The sequence below is a fragment of the Leptodactylus fuscus genome, chromosome 5, assembly GCF_031893055.1.
Source record: "Leptodactylus fuscus isolate aLepFus1 chromosome 5, aLepFus1.hap2, whole genome shotgun sequence".
NCBI classification, from domain to species: Eukaryota; Metazoa; Chordata; class Amphibia; order Anura; family Leptodactylidae; genus Leptodactylus; species Leptodactylus fuscus.
Window position 1 is genome coordinate 145,842,236 of NC_134269.1, and position 17,210 is coordinate 145,859,445.

Below are 17,210 nucleotides of genomic sequence, written 5' to 3' on the forward strand. Positions count from 1 at the left end.
GTCCCGCATTTCCGCAGGGTAACGTTACTTTATGTTACGTAGGGATGACATGTCATACGACTCTGAACGTTCATTTGCCTTGCACTGTTCACATGATATGTCCCACTCGTTTGGATATTGTACACCAGCAGTATGTAGGGCTGCAATGTGCCCCACCCCTTGTGGTGAACGGGTTAACACTTGTGAGACGCGTGCACACGCACAGTCCCTCCTAAGAGCCGGTGACGCGCGTTGTGGACGCGCACAGCGAGCGACAGGTCACCTCTCACAAGCCGATCTTCGGGAGCGCGCACGGGCTGAGGGAGACTGGCGCGGTGACGTCACGGGAGGGGGAGAGCTGGGAGCCTCACCCAGGCTGGGTTGGTGGCGCTGTGTGTCCCGAGCGGAGGAGGACAAGCGGGAGGCGGCGGGGATCCCAGGCAGCGCCCGGGCCCATCCAGGAGAGGGAGGACAGCAGGGTGAGTGTACGGGGCGTCGGTATCGCCTATGCCGAGAATGCACGGGCCACCTTTTTGGGCTCCAGGATGGGGTAGTGGAGTGAGGGCTGGGCCCAGGTACTGTACTACAGGGGCCGGCTGCAGTATACCGCTGGGGATGCCGGAATTGGGGACTTAAAGGGCAACTCTTTGTGACCGAGGGTGTGGGCAGCGCATCTCCGTGGGCAGACAATAGCTTGGTGTGTAAGTAGACGTGACAGGAGATGTGGCTATGCAGGGGCTGGCCACTCCTGGAATTGCTTGCAATGCTTGCCATTTTCTGCATACTTGTAATGTTTGTCATGGCACTCCTTTATGTGTGCACACATAGTGCCAGCTGTCCTCCCTAAGTGCACACTGTGGTATCTATGTGCAGGGCAGCCTTTGTGGCATCCGGGCTCAGCTCTGCTTGTTTTTTCTTCTATCACTGCTGATAAAACAAGAATTGCTTGGCTGCTAAGGGAAGCAGTTCCAAATTACTTAGGCTGGCACCAGTGGGCAGCGACTGTCACTGTCTCCTGTGCTTGCTGATCTTCTCTGAAAGTTCCTGTATTGTAAAATGTCTTCTGCTGCAGGAAGTCAGTGATGCAGGCAGTGGTGATGGACCCTGGGCAGTGCTGGCCTATGCAGAGATTGCTGTGCACTACTATTATTAACCACTTCACTGACGTGCCCAGGTGGACCAACACTACAACCACAAATGACTTCAGGGCAGCTGAGGTCAGGTAGTAGCGACTAATTAAAAGGTATTAGATGACATCTAGCGAGCAGCCCTACAATAAGTGATTAGATCCAGACCAGTGCAATAGTTAATGCAGCATCAGTTCCCTTGTATGGACCTACAAAATTGAGAAAGAGAATTGAGCCCCACCTAAACCATGAACGGAAAGAGGTTACTGAGCAGAGGATCTCCTCCCCTTTGTGGCCTGCAAAGGGAAGGAATATCAGTGTCTTGGAAAGAATGCTGGTTCCTGCTGATTATTAGTGACTGCTTAAATAATGTCACTTTTCTAGCACATGTGTAGCTGACCGATCTGTATTTAATGCAGCAGATCGTGTAAATCACACTTGGTATGGTCCATGTCTTGCTTTTGTTGCTGTGTTAAGCCTTAGCAAAGAAATTGTGACATTGGCAGAGGATGGCTCAATAGGGCTAGCTTGCAGAAAACAAGGGAGGGAAGCTGATTAATGCCAGATTGTATTAGAATAGATGATGTGTCTCACTTGCCATGTCTCATTGATGTTTCTCCTCTGATGGAGCTTGTATAATTCCTTACACTGTTGAAACAAAAATCAATGGCAATACTTTCCTTTTTGTAAATAGGCAGGCAGAGCTCATTTTCTTCCATTTATTGTAAATTTGCATTATACAGGCATATCGCATTCATTGATCGCAGTCGTAGTGTGTCTGTCAAAATCCACTGTACTTCTTGAGTCTTCAGTTTATTTTCACTTGCCATTTCTCCATATGGCTTGTGAATGTCCCACAGCAATAAGAGTAATTAGATTACTATAAAGGAATTGTCATCATATCTGGAATCTGAGTCACACTTAAGTATTTGACATGTGTGATAGTGAATATAGCCTGACTTTTCTCCTGCTTTAGTGATATTCATAGGTTATTTGTTGCAACTTGTTAGATTCTTTAGAGGTTTTTAGGCTGTGTTCCATTGTTGCAGTAGTGTCCTGGTGTGGATTTTTTATTTATTTTTCTTTTTTACAGGTGAAACCTGCCGGCGAGATGTTTCACCTGTAAAAATAGAGGCGCCAGTAACCATATTAACAAAAGTGGCATTTTACAGTAGAAATGTGTTTAACCATGCAGTTTTTGGCCACTCAGTGCGCTACTATACTATGTGAATCTTTGGAATTGATCACCAAATGTGACAATATCTCAGTATGGGGCTGGGCAGTTTTTCCAGCTTATTAAAAATATATCAGGTCTAATAAAGTCCTAATATAACACACTAAATTATGCTTTCATCTCTCAGGCATTGTCTCATTGGTTCCAACAAGGCCTAGGTGCCCGCTGGGCATTTTATCCTGGTATCTTTGGACTGTGTGTCTCAAGACACCAGGAAGCAAATACCAGAGGGGACTTGCTCAGTGTTGGAGCTAAACTGGCATGGGGACTGGAAATAGTTGACCGCCTTTCCTCAGATCTCTCTGATGCTCCCATAGAAGTGGATGGGCGCACTGGCCACCAAGTGATATTTAGCCTGGCATTGGTGTGTTTTTGAAAGACAGGCACAGATAAAATACATTTGTTGTTTTGCAAATGGCTTCCATTTGAAGACTATAGGACTATTATGTGAGTATTTTTTTCCCAGTATTTTTGTGACAAAAAACTTGTGCAGATATTCTAATTGTCTCTCTTGATTACAGTTTTATTTATATAGATCCTTTGTGTTAGAACATACTGTGGTCTGTTGCATGAAATTATTACATGGCTACAAGTAGGAATAGTTACTTTTTGTGATAATTTTAAAGAGAAGATGGCACCAGGAATCCAAAGCCCAATGACATACATCATCTAATGTGCGCTGTCGCCTTGAGGTTCTTTGTATATCCAAATTAACAATTCCAAAGATATGATTCCTTAGTTTTTATGTAAGTTTAGTCCTGGGCAGTGACACTATGAGCATCCTCTGTGTGCTGTGATGTCATTCAGCCTATCGACTTCAATAACCTTATTTCCTGGGCTATAAGGCTGGGTTTACACCAGTACTCTTTCTGTTCAGGGATTCCGTCCCCGAATCTGCTTGAAAAATGTGGAGTGAAGAGTCCTGCAGGCAAGACTTTTCTCGCTGCATTTTTTGGGCGGATTCGGGGACAGAAGTGCTTTTTATGCGTATTGGGTTTCCATTTTCAGGTCACCAAGCTGACCCAAAAAACAGAAACCCGAGCGCAGGTGTGGACTTACAGGTAAGACACACTTTTTAGCAAGGACCATTATACTGTGAGGGGGAACAAATGTCCCATGAGTGCACCCCACACAGTGTAATGCCACATTAGTGCTCCTCAAAGTGTAATGTCCCCTACATTCTTTATAAAGAGTACTTTTCATGTCCTCCGACACTGGCAGTATTATTTAGCACTAAGCCTGGTTCACATCTGTGTTTGGTATTCCGTATGGGGGAGACCGCTTGGGGACCCCACAAATGGAATACCGAACACATTAAAAAGCGGTTAGCTAAGAAACCACATGGACTCCATAGACTATAATGGGGTCCATGTGGTTTCTGCACAATGACCGCACGAATCATGTGGGGAGAAAGGTACTGCAAGCAGCATTTTTCTCTCCACATGATTCGTGCAGACACCACGCGGAAAACATACAGACTCCATTATAGTTTATGGGGTCTGTGTGGTTTCTTAGCTAACCGCGTTTTAATGCATTTAGTATTCAAAACAAATACTGAACGCAGATCTGAACCAAGCCTTAGAAAGCTGGCAGTGTACTGAATTCACAAAGTTAGCATTACTGGTATCCCTTAAGTGTCAGGCGATTTTTACAGCCTCGGATCATGGTTCAAACACACGCAGCAAAATCTGCAACAAAAAAAAACTGCATTTCCGCAACATTGGGCCTCAACCTTAGAGGGATTCTATCATCTAAACCCACGTAGGAATAGCCTTAAGAAAGGCTATTCTTCTCCTACCTTTAGATGTCATCTCCACGCCGCCGTTCCTTAGATATCCCGGTTTTAGTCCATATGCTAATTCGTTTTCTCGCAGCACTGGGGACAGTCCCCAGCTCTCAAACAGCACTAGGGGCATCCCCAGTACTGCAAGAAAGCTATCCAGCACAGCCTTCTTCTGTTTGCTGCCTCCGCCTCTTCTTTCTGGTTTGGCCGCAGGAAAATGGTGATTGACATGAGCAGTCGACGCTTTTTGAAGAAGACGTAATGGGACAAGGAAGAAGAGGCGGAGACCAAGAAGAAAGCAGCGCTGGATAGTTTTTCTTGCCCCTAGTGCTGTTTGAGCACTGGGGGCCATCCCCCAGTGCTGCGAGAAAACTAGCATATAGACGAAAACAGAGATATCTAAGAACGGCAGCGCGGAGAAGACTTCTAAAGGTAGGGGAACAATAGCCTTTCTTAAGACTAATCCGACGTGGGTTTAGCTAAAAACGGGATTCTAATGATAGAATCCCTTTTAAAAAAGTTGTCCAGGACCTAAAGGTGACCTATGATTATCATCAGTGTTAGATCACTAGAAATCTGACATCTAGACCCTGTCCTGATCAGGTGTTCCGGCTGCTGGAATCCACATACTAGGATTTGGCTACTGTACACCGCTACAGGTTAGCCCCTATCAGTTTTGCAGCGACAAGCCCCCTGAGAATGTCATGTGTGTCTTATCACTGTTATATTTAGCTTAGCAGATCTCTCCCTTTGATTTCTATGGGCTTAAAAATCATAATGATCTGTCAGGAGATCTGCATGTTGAAAGAAAGATATGAATGTAAAAGTCATGCTTGAAAAAAAGTTAAATGTGTATACAATCTTTTAAAGGGGTTATCTAAGTTAGCTCCCTACTAATGAGATATTAATGGCCTCACAGCTGGCCTCTGCACTGATTAGCTGGTCAGACTGTTGTCTCACTGTACTGTACATTACATAGAGCTGGAATTAGATGGCTCTGTACACTGTATAGTGGCCAAGCGCCATCACTACATCTCAGATCCAGTTTACATGAATGTGAACTGAGATGCAATCACTGTGCCTATCCATTATATAGTGTACAGAGCCACTACTGGCTCCATGTAATATAAGGGGGATAGACACACCTTCAAACAAGTGCTTCTTGCAGGGATCGGCTGTTGGCCCTGCCCTGTTCAGATATTTATGGTTGATACTAAGAATAGGCCATAAAAAGATATTACAAATAAAATCCCGTGCAACCCCTTTTAAATGTTGTTTTTCAGTGAATGGGGTGGTTATTTCAACATGAGCATGGATATCTAAAAGCCCCATTTAGATGAATAAAACAGTTGTAAAATTTTCTGCTACTATTCTGAAACGTGTAAACCTTGTCTTGGTTTGCCTTTTGCACATTGCTGGAAATTTACTGAATTGTTCTTACTTAAAACATATGCAAAGGGATTTTCTGACATATTTGTATTATTTAATATTGCTGTTGGGGGGGCTATAAACCTAACAAACCTGTTTTTGCCTCTCTTGTGCCCACATTGTTGGTGGTGGCAGCTTCATTCGTCTGTATATAGGTCCTCAGTCCCTTTGTGTCAGATGACCTTTGTAGCCACCTCTTCACAAACAGTTCATCACAGTAGTCACATACCTTTGTGAAGAGGTCAGTGCTGTGGTCTTTGACCGGCTGCAGCACAAGTGGAACCTATATATAGAGTAAGGGACCCTTCACATGGAGTAAGCGCTCGGCTCATTCCGAGCCGTACACGCGAGCGCTTCTAAACACTTCCCATTCACTTCAATGGGAGCGCGCGTAAAGCCGGCTTTACGAGCGCTCCCATTGAAGTGAATGGGAACTGTTTAGAAGAGCTCGCGTGTACAGCTCGGAATAAGCCGAGCACTTACGCCGTGTGAAGGGGCCTTAATGCTGCTGCAACTGGAAATGGAGGCCTGGGGTGAGTTGGCGAGTACTGGTTTATGTTTAAGGTCCCACTAGTAGCACTATTAAATAATAAAAATATGCGTTGGACAACCCTCTTAATATCCAGTCCAAATTTCTTCGGTTAAGGTTCCTATCCGTTCATGCCTTTTTTCATGGCAATATATTCACTGCACTCAGTAGAGCTTGTGCCATTTGGGGGCTCACTGCATCATATTTGACCATGCAGACTACTGAATTCATGGACTGTTTTTCCTGGATGAGACTCTGTTGTGTGCACGGCCACTTCACATTCGGGTAATTAAAACTTTGAGAAGTCTAGATCTTCATGTGAATCTAAATTTCCAGTTTTTGCTGGGTGTATCACTTTAATAAAGCGCCTATGAACAGAATTGCTCTTGGTAGTTACAGAAATGACATGAAAATAAACTGTTGCCGCCAGATGATTATCACATTTACCATGTTTGCACTCAGTTTTGTGTGCTGTCGTCTTCTTCCAGGATGTAAACTCTCATGACAGAGAAAAAGGAAGTTTAAAAAGTCACATTTTTCTATGGAAATGCATATATATATATATATATATATATATATATATTTATTTATTTTTATTTTTTTTGCATACGTATCCTTTGAACACAGCCTAAGAAGTCTGTTTTATTGCTTGCATTATCCTTTAAAGGACACTGATGATTTTTATTTATTTATTTTTTTGCACTCTCCTTTCAGGCAGACAACCTGGCAAGGGTCGGCCTTATTTATGAGGAGGCATGCTATTAGTCATAAATGAGGCGCACCCTCCGCCAGCAACAGCCATCATAAATCTGCCCCATTGTCTTTCTTTGTCCTTCTTTCTTCTTCTTTAGTAAGTCGTGTGATCACGTTGGGACCACTTTTTTAGTTTTTTTCTTTTTTTCTGTCATAGATTTCTGTGAAAATAAGAGGCTGTAATGTTAATGAAAACCACAGTGTGACCTAGGACTGGTTTTTATGACCTAAATCAAAATCGCCAGAAATTGATCATTTTAATTTGATTATGATTATTAGGTTCACACTAGTGTCGCCTCTCCGTTGTTCAGGTCCATGGGGGGACCCGAACATTGAAGAGGAAAACCGCTAAAATAGTAATAACACAAGTAGACCGACAGACTCTATTGACTATAATGGGGTCTGTCTTTATAAAATTGAAACCAGCAAAGAAAAAAAGCCCCCAGTGCAGGACTTTTTTCCCCGATGATTTTCAGTGGACACTCCAATGCAGTTGTAAATGTGGCCTTTGGACACTCCCCTACTTGTATGCCATGTCTCGTATTTATATGCCATACCTTGCCACTGAACTTTGGTTGTCCACATATTAGCACTGCTGTTGGAATAGTGTATAGTTAGTGACATATCCTTTAGTCAGTGGCAGTGTGAGACAGGATGGCATGCATAAAAAATAATTGAAATAACTGATGTGAACAAGTTCTTATGGATTTATTGAATTGACTTTCAGCTTTGGTTAGTTTGCAATAAATCGGCCAATTCTACTGTGACCTCAAATCGCGATTAATCGGGTATTTTACCTCGATTACTATTATTGGCGATCATTTAGGTCATGTCCCTTTTGAACCACACACCTTTCACCTACCCTGCACTCTGGCACAACTCCCTGATGTTTTCAGGGACCGCTGATTGGGCCAAAGTATCATGTGACATTGTGATACATAGACGCAAGCGCCCTAAACAGCAGGGAGACCAGGAGAGTTGAGTGATACTGTTTTTAATGTTTAGGGCCTGTGCACACGGAATAAACGCGCGCTCATTTGTGCATAATACACGTGTAAAAATCAGACTCCCATTGACTTCAATGACATTTTTTACACGTGTAAAAAACGCTTGTTTTTTTTTTTTTTGCGCGTTTAGGCCAACCTAAACTGCGAATATTGTAATAACTGAACTGAAAAAACAGATGTGAACAAACATTGCTTATCCTGGTTGATGTTAGGTTTCACCCAGTCCTACCTGAGACTAATCAAAGTCCCCATTCTTCTATCCAGTGGTTGTACTACATTTTTTTGGGGGAACAGTAAAAATACTCCTCTCAGCAATTTTGAGGAGTATTTGTTTTCACAAAGGAGTTCAAAATAAGCATTAATGGAAATAAATACTGTGTAGGCATAATAATGTTAAGCGGCCAATCAGCAAAGGGACAACTGGCATCTTCAGCGGAATTCAGGACGACACACAGTAGAAGCCCTCGAAGCAGAAGAACCAGGATGTTCTGGGAGGACCCCGGTGCATTGGGGACAGGTGAGTATACTTTTTTTTTTTTTTTCCTCTGCCCCTGGCTGATTTAAAAGTTAAAGGGGCTATCCAGTTTTGCCTGAACAATCCCTATAAGCAGAGAAACCATTGCTATAATGGTCTTCTATGTATAAACAGTGAATTTAGGGTTTCGTTATTGTGTAGTAAAAAAACAGGTTTCTCATATTCTTTGGGTTGGCATGATCATAGCATAACTTGTGATTATTTGTGGATAATAAGTGAATAACTATTAAGGCCTCATCCTTGCAGTATAAGATCTTGGCAGGTATATAGCCTATTATGAGCTCTTCAGTGTTTTGGGTTGATGTCAGCCACTGGATTACAAGGTTTGATATATTACAACTGTTACATGTAATGATTAGTATTAAAGGGGTTGTCTCATCTCAAGGATCCGATCTATACTGGTAGTTTATGTAAATTGAAGACTTTTCCTAAATATACTGCTTTAGAAATTCTGCTTTGTTCTCCTGCTATGTCACTTTATTCCTTCCATTGTTTTCACATCCTTACTGTAACCACGGACCTATAAGACAAGTGAGGTCACTTGCTCGCTGCTGCACAATTGTTCAGCTAATTGCAGTTTGCTGATAGTCTGATATCCCTCTATGTAAACAACCAGATAACATTGAGTCCATTCTGAAACAAGTATCTGTATATTATCTGATCTGCATAAGTGTTGTGAGACTTCTCTGCCCGTTTAGCAAGGGGGGGGAGGAGGAGGAGGAGAAGAAATACAGGAAGTGAAAATAAGACTGAACCAGACTGCAGAAACACTGACGTGGGAAAACCCCTTTAACTATCACTATTGAAGTCTTTGGTGCAAAAAATAATTAGACTGACTAATAGAATTCTACTTTGTCAATCACACTAGTTGGATTCACTGTGGATTCTTCAGAAAGCCCTGTGTGAATATTGCCTTATCATTAAAGTGATTGTCCAGGGAGATTAGAATCACTTACCTGTTCTGCGTGACTCCTGATGATGGACCTGGGAGTTCTGGCCTTGTCCTCACTACTAGGTCATGCGATCTGAAGAAGCACTCTGACCCGTATGTCAATCAGCCCTCTAACAGGTAATTTACCTGTTCCATGGGGCCTGGCATAGTTAAGCTTATGGTCATTTCAACAGAATGTAATGTATTTCTTTGGTAGATGCTGTGGAAACTAAGCCCAGGTTCACCAGGATGTAGTGGCAATGATATTTATGATTTTCCTTAGGAAAAAGGTAGAACTTGAGTCCTCAGATGTTTTCACTTAGCTTTTTAAGCTACCGGTATCTGCTGTACAACTATTGTTTTCTGGGTAATATCCTATTTGTTGCATTGCTGTATGTAAGTTTGCCTTGGATGTTTGTAAACACTGTTATCCAACATTTTTCAGAGTCTGATTCCTGTATGTACCACTAAAATCCCAAATGCGTACATCAAACATATCCATTGACCCTCAATTACCCAGTGGAGGACAGAAAAGTATATATCATTATATCTTTTACTCTATGGAATAGTGCTGTCTGCTCTGTTCCATATAATAGCATCCAGTAAAAATTCCAGATTACGCTAGGTTCAACTAAGCTAACCTGCTTAAAAAGTGGCTACCCGCGGTGGGTTTCTACCTAGTTTCCATTCTAAAAATGAGGCTACAAACCCTGAATGTAGTACAAGCTGCTGTGAACTAAGCCTTATAAGATAAGATAATCCTTTAATAGTCCCACAATGGGGATGTTGGGAAATCCAAGGGTATATTCACACATGATAGATTTGTTGCAGCCGTTTTTGCAAGAGATTTTGTTGTGCGCTGTATGAATATACCATATACAGATCCAGGCATAGGTTAGACCTTTCAGTGGGGCTAATCCATGTAAGAGCTCTCTTTTGAATCCACTTCAGTAAGTGAAATGGAAAAAATATGAACAGCAATCGTTCTCATCTCCTCTATATAATGTGGGGGTCCTCCTGATAGCATATGGAATTAGGGAATGATTTGCTGTAAGTTTTTAGACCATTTTATATGGGGAGAATTCTGGTACTCATGCTCTACAAGTATAGAGTGGGGAGACCGTACCTACGATTAGGGGATAAAAAGGTTGGGAGGCAATGCTGCCACCACTGATGCTGCTTAGGTGTCTTGTGATAACTAATAATTTTATGATTGTCATTGGTGATTGTTAATATTTACTTCAGTGGCCAATGGACAGTTGTCTGCACTTGTGCATGGTCAGGCAGTCACTGATTGGGACCGCCCACTGGACTCCTAAACTCAGAGTACGCAGAAAGTTAAATAACAAAATACAAATTGTACTATATATTTTCCCAGAAAACTCCTGACAGCTGCCATTTATATGACTCCCATAAAAGGGATAGGCCATAAAAAAAAAATACATACATAATTCCCATACAACTAATTTAACAGAGCAGAGGAAAAAGAGTCTCAGCATGGCAGCCCTTCATCAGGAACAGAAAACAGAATAAGAAACTCTACAATCTGGAAAATGGATTAGAAGTGATTTCTTTCACTATCTGGTTTTACTACATAAATTTGGTGACACGGTCCTTTTAAGTGAAATATGTAAGTTCAGGTGAATGCTGCGTTCTCGTCTGGGATCTGCTATACAATACTTGCAGCATACAGTCAGGTTCACTGGCACAGAATGTGATGCCTTTTATCTATGCCTCACTAGTACATGTCCTTGGGAACAATGCTACGGGAATGGCTTAATTGAAAATTAGGGGAAAAAGGATCAGCATTACATTATAATGGCATAGAGGTTTCCAACTACAACTGCATATACCTAGATAATTTACTGCCTCTAAATGTCCTCGCTGTGTCTCATAGTTATGCGAGTGTGTTGTAGATAATGGCTGGAGTTTCTTTATTAATGAGATTTTTTTGGAATCGGCTACACTGTGTTCTGGCTGAAAACGCAGCTCCACTGTCTGTGTAGTGGCTGTGACTGGTACTATAGCAATAGCTAGGTGCAGCCTATGTAGAGCTACGTGCTTATGGCTGTACTGTGTAATTGTCCTGTAGCTATCCTTACGTATTGTTGCCCACATTCATGATGGTTTCTGAAGTCAACTATGGACACTCCAATACTAAACTGTATAATACATTTGTATTGGTTAAAGAAAAACTCCACCAGTGTGACAGAAAAACTGCAGAATTTGGTTTACACTATTCAGAGTCCTGCGTCTCTGACCATGAGTGCTGGCGAGTACATGCCACTAGCCCGGTGTGTTAGGTCACCCAGATGTGAAATATTTTAACCCTAGAGATACAGTGGACTAGAACCATCCTTGCTGCTTTGTATAAATTATATGTGAATGGCTGGTGAGAAACATCTGTCTTGTTGTTCTCTAGTCATATTAAGTAGGGAAATGCTTTGACTATCTGGCAAGTGAGCATGACATTGAAGTAATGTGCACGCGCTTGGGGTGAGCTGCTAGAGAGGCCTCTACAGATGAGGAATTCAGGATTTGGCTGTACATGACCATATATGGCAGGGTCCGTCTGTTCCTACAAACTCAGGGAGCCTGTGCAATATTAGAATGGGAATTTACCGAAAACTCCTAGTTACCCATCGCGTTTTAGATGGAAAGTGAATGATGGTCAACTGTTTGCGTGTTATCCTGCATATTTTATTATTTTACCCTGTGTGTGATATTAATAAGAGAACTCTGTAGTCTGCAAATTATTCCTCATGTAGCAGAAATACCCGTAATGTATACAAATCTTAGGGCAATAACGTCTATAACTAATATGTGAACCTTCTATATAATACTGTATTTATATTAATGTGTGCTATGTGAATATTCATGATTTCTTTTCATGTAGTGCCATGAAATTTAGCATCCATTCAGAAGAATGATTTTCACGTCCATGGTGCAGTAGCTTGCCTTTCTTGTACTGAATGGGACAATATACACTACAGTGTTCTTTGGTCCTCCTGAAAAAAAATAAAACTGTAGTGTACATCCTATTGTGATCTGTTATTCAGAATAGCACGTGTCAGTGTGCAGTATTAGGCTATATGCACATAAATGTGTTGTTGTAATGACATCCACACGTCCACCCATGTCTTCATGGGCCTATTCATTTACTTTGAGTCAGGAATAGGTCCTGTCCTGAGTTTTGCCCATGATAATACACAGTTTGGTCTATGGGGTCATTAGAATATAATGGGTCAGTGTGCTATCTATGAAAAACACGACTAGTACACATTCATGCACATTAAACTCAATATTTATTGGGGCTGAACACCTAGACCTGCACTCCTTATTTATTTATTTACAGCCTTGCTTGGTTTGCACCAGGGAAACTAAATGGTTTGTGTGAATAGAGGCTTGAGGTGTATATACTAATTCTAGCCAGTGTCTTGTCACGTTATAAAGAAAAACTTTGAACCCCTAGATGGCTGCTGGTATCATTTGCTGATCATGAAAGTCTTGCTACTTAGTCCATTTCACCTGAAATGGGGAATTACTTGAGTATGCCACCACAGAAGACTCTCCTACAGAGTGTCTTTGTGTTCTGGGTTATAGAAGGGTCCTAAATGGTGAAACCCTCTCTATCTGAGTAGGAGTTATCTTCATGTGACAACCCCTTTAAGTGATTGCTGAAGTAGTAGATTATTGAAGTGTATTCAATCAAGTACATCTTAAATATTACACCAGCCTGTAGTGTGGACTGCTTAACTATTATAAGGAGTCTATCATAAACAAAGCTGTGTCTAAACCACTTATAATCTGTTGTAGGACTAGTTATTAGTGAACATACCTTTCACAAGAAAGATGTATTCACTATCCCTTAGCATATAAATACTATGAAAGCATTTTTGGTGGTAGACTCCCTTTCAATCATCTCCCGGTAATAGTTCTGTTGTGGGGTAATACCCAAATGGACTTGTCTATCCAGGGACTGTGTAAAATGCACATAACAGTAGAGTATGGCTTTCTACATATTTTTACTACTATGACCCAGTCTCTTGAAGTTGATGGTGTTTGCATGCTATATTTGACAGTAGTAGGGCTGGCATTTCTGGCCATGCTTCCATTAGGCCTCACGTATGCTCTTTTCTGCAGTCCGATTGGTGGATGAATGACTGTGCACAGTGCAGTAGTACGTCCTTAGTAAATTAATTGTTCCGGCTGAAGGTCACAAGGGGGTTTTACTCCCTGAAGCAACTCCCTGCATTGTCATGTTTTGTACACATCTGCCGGAATGATAATGAATGGATTCACAATGTAGTATATGGCACTGTCCAGAACATCAGAGGGATTGCTTTTCCTTGACTAATCCTCTGATTGGATTTGATAATGGGTGGGTTTCCAGTCCTGTGAGTCCTGCGACACATCTACATCCAGAGGAATTGTTACGATGCCCTCTGAGCAGACTAGGGGTTCATTTATTCCCAGGCCCTGAGTAAGTAGATCTATATATAGAAGGTTAATGAGGTAATATGCTTTAGGCTGGAGGGTCTGGGAAGTGAATAGGAAGCAAACTAACTCTGAGCTTTGACTGTCATTACTGCAGATTCTACCTGGCTGGAAAGGCACAAGATATGTGCAATGGGGCTTAACATTTCTCTTGTCAGCTCAATTTTTGGCTGTCAGTGCGTTTTATAGTGTGACTGAATCCTCTCCTTAAAAAGAAAGTCTCATGCTTTTAAATTTAGTTTATTAATTAGGTCTAAGGCTATGTTCACATCTGTGCCAGGTGTCCGCCTGCACAAATCCATCCGAAATTGTCGGATGACTTTTTCATCTGAAGACACCCGACGGACCCAGTTATCCTCCAATGGAACAGAACAACAGAAATGAAGGACCCTGATTTATAGTGTGTTTATTTCAATTTTTTTTTTTGTTTCAGCCATTTATTTTTAGGCATTTTTCCCGGAAATAGTGATAATGGAGACACCAGATTTCTTCCCGTATTGTCTATATAGATAGCATAGGAAGGTATGTATGTATGCTTTATGGTTGCTGAAAAGAATAGCAGAATTGACAGCTCTTGAGACCCCCACATGAATTCTGCTCGAATCAACTGAATCCTAGTAATGTCAGATCATAATTTGTGTTGGGTCCCCTATAGATCATATATTTTTATCCTATCCTGAAGATAGGCCTGGACAACCCCTGGAAGCATTTGTATACAGGACTTTACCACTTGACAGTCCAGGATAATACACTGACCTTTGTTTACTTGAGTTATATGAATTTTGGTGGCAATGCTCTCTTAGCGGACTGCGTTCTATAATAAGCGCTGTTCTCAAACAATCGTTTTATAGGTCTTAGACCAGAAAATGTAAAACACGTACAAATATAGCAATTCATTTCTTAATCTACAGCGCTATTTCCTGAAACACTGGGTGTTGGCTGCTTACAGAAGTCAGCTTGTCACTCTCACACAAGACATCAGATCTTCAGTGTCTTTGGTAATGGTGTGTTATTACTTTGGGTGGATCTGACAAGTGCACTTAAGGCGATATCAAAATAAACCAACTTCTGCTATATGGTACTCTAGTTTTGTGTGTTCACTTTGTGCCTACATGATGGCACCAGGGCTCTCTGCAGGGAAAACATTCACACGTACCGGAGGTGGTATGTGTAGTGCTTAAGCCGCAAATAGATGAGAAGATTTATCCTGGCTCACAGAAGCCTTCTGATGTTTTTTTGTTAATAGGATATTTCTTTATTAATCTGCATCAATGATTTTATACTACTCTTCTAAAAGGCTTCCACAAGGTTTCCTATGAAAAGAGCCGTATGGAGACAGGCACACCATACTGATTCCTTGCTCAATGCTTTGCTTTGTACATTAGACCTAAGATTTCTTAATCGCCATGGTGACTGAAGTTTGTCCTGTTATGTTGTAGAGGCTTTAGTTATGAATTATGTTTATTATTAGTAACAGAAGATCAATAAAGTGATAAACTCATAGAAACAAATGTAGCAATTTTCTTTTGGAACTTCCTCCTTAGTTCATAATCTCGAACCAAATTTGCAACAAAAAGCTAATTTACATTGCGCCACATTTATCATGTGTCCTAGACACTTTTTAGACACTCTTACGACTTGTGCAAAAAGGGTTAAGGCTTTACAGGACAGGCTGTGGCTTAGCATGTAGTGAGTGTGACACAAGTTGCTACACCATGCCCAAAAATTGTGATGCATTTTTCTCCATAAAGTAAGCCAGTTAAGATTTGTTGTAAAGTTAGATTAGAGAGTCTAATAATATGGCAGGTTTATCATCCAGTATCAGACTATGATAAATCTGGTGCATTTTAAGACTGTTTAGTTTAACTTTGCACCATCTAAATTTTAGACTGTAATAGTAAGTTTTCCTCATTGAGTACACTTAAAGGGATTCTATCATTAGAATCCTATTTTTTTTTTTTATATATTAACACATAGGAATAGCCTTAAGAAAGGCTATTCTCCTACCTTTAGAAGTGTTCTCCGCACCGCCGTTCCGGTGATATTCCCGTTTTCTGTAGTATGCAAATGATTTTTCTCGCAGCACTGGGGGCGTTCCTCAGCACTCAAACAACACTGGGGCGTTCCCAATACTGCTTTAAAAAAATCTCCAGCGACACCTCTGTCTTCTTCTGGAATGCCTCTCACCATGTCGTCTTCCGCCACCGGTCTTCAAAATCCTAGGCATGTGCAGTCGGCTCTGCCATCGGGCTTCGGGCAGAGCCGACTGCGCATGTCTGTGGCCATTTTCCTGTGGCAGCTTACACTATACGCTTGTGTCAGTTTTTTCATTCACACATGTTCTAGGCCACAAATATCCATTAAAGGGCCTGTCCAGGATAACCCCTTTTTTGTATGAAGTGAGGGAAGGTGGGAAAAACACCACTCTCCTGTCTCCAGTACTCTGGTGTCTTCCAGTGCGATCCAGTCCTTCTGCTCCAGTGTTTTCTTCTGGCAGAAGTGTCTGCCACATACATGATGCGTAATGACATCGATGAAACCCCTGAGACCTAATTGGTGGCTGCTGATGTCTGACAAGTGCTGAAGAGGACAGGAAGACGCACCTGAGTATAGTGAAGATGAGAAACATAATTTTTTTTTTTGTTTGATCACCTCTCCTAGCTCTCTGAAGAGACCCCAGAGTACAGTATATTATTAGATTGTGAGTGATGAGTTCCAAAAGTTTGGGAAAATTTATTGACACCACTATGGGACATTATACTGTGTGGAGGGGTCACTATGGGACATTATTCTGTATGATTGTGTGTTTTTGCACAAAAAATGCAGGCAGTTTACCAATAAAAATGCTTGCATTTTTGTGCAAAAGTGCACCGTGACTGCAGATTTACAGTGAACTGACCAAAATGGCCCAGGACTAGATGCAGCTATAGCTGCATCCAGATACATAGTTGTCACCACCCTAAGGATGCTGCCACATGGTGCTCCTGGACGCATACATTTACCAATAATTGAGGTCTACACATGTACTGTCGTTGCTTCTAAGGCTTAGTTCACACTGAGTTTTTTGGTCAGGGTTTTGAGGCCGTAAACTCCTCAAAACCCGGATCAAAAAGACAGTTCCCATTGAAATCAATGGGAGCCACTCAGGAGGCTTTTCCAAGGGCCGGTTTTGCCGGCTCCTGGAAAAAAGAACGGACGTGTCCATTCTTCAGGCCGAGTCGCAGAAGAAATCCCTCCTCCGGATTAGGCCCATTCATTGAGCCTGATCCGGAGGAGGGTGCGCGGATGGAAGTCGGTGCCGTGCACCGGCATTTAGTTCCACAACACGTTTTATGGATCGGAACCTGAGGCAGCCTAATGTAACTGTAAGGGGGTTAACCTGCAGTAAAATCTTTATGGATAAAGCT

The 17,210-nt window shown here is 41.8% G+C and overlaps 1 protein-coding gene across 1 annotated transcript in view; it reads left to right on the top strand.

Moving 5' to 3' along the window:
* The first annotated feature begins 308 nt into the window (after positions 1-308).
* The window catches only part of RAP1B (RAP1B, member of RAS oncogene family), a 44,496-nt gene continuing 27,594 nt past the window's right edge, over positions 309-17,210 (top strand). Inside the window, exon 1 of the mRNA XM_075274439.1 lies at positions 309-458. The gene's annotated coding sequence lies outside the window, so the exon portion shown is untranslated. The remainder of the gene's footprint in view (positions 459-17,210) is intronic.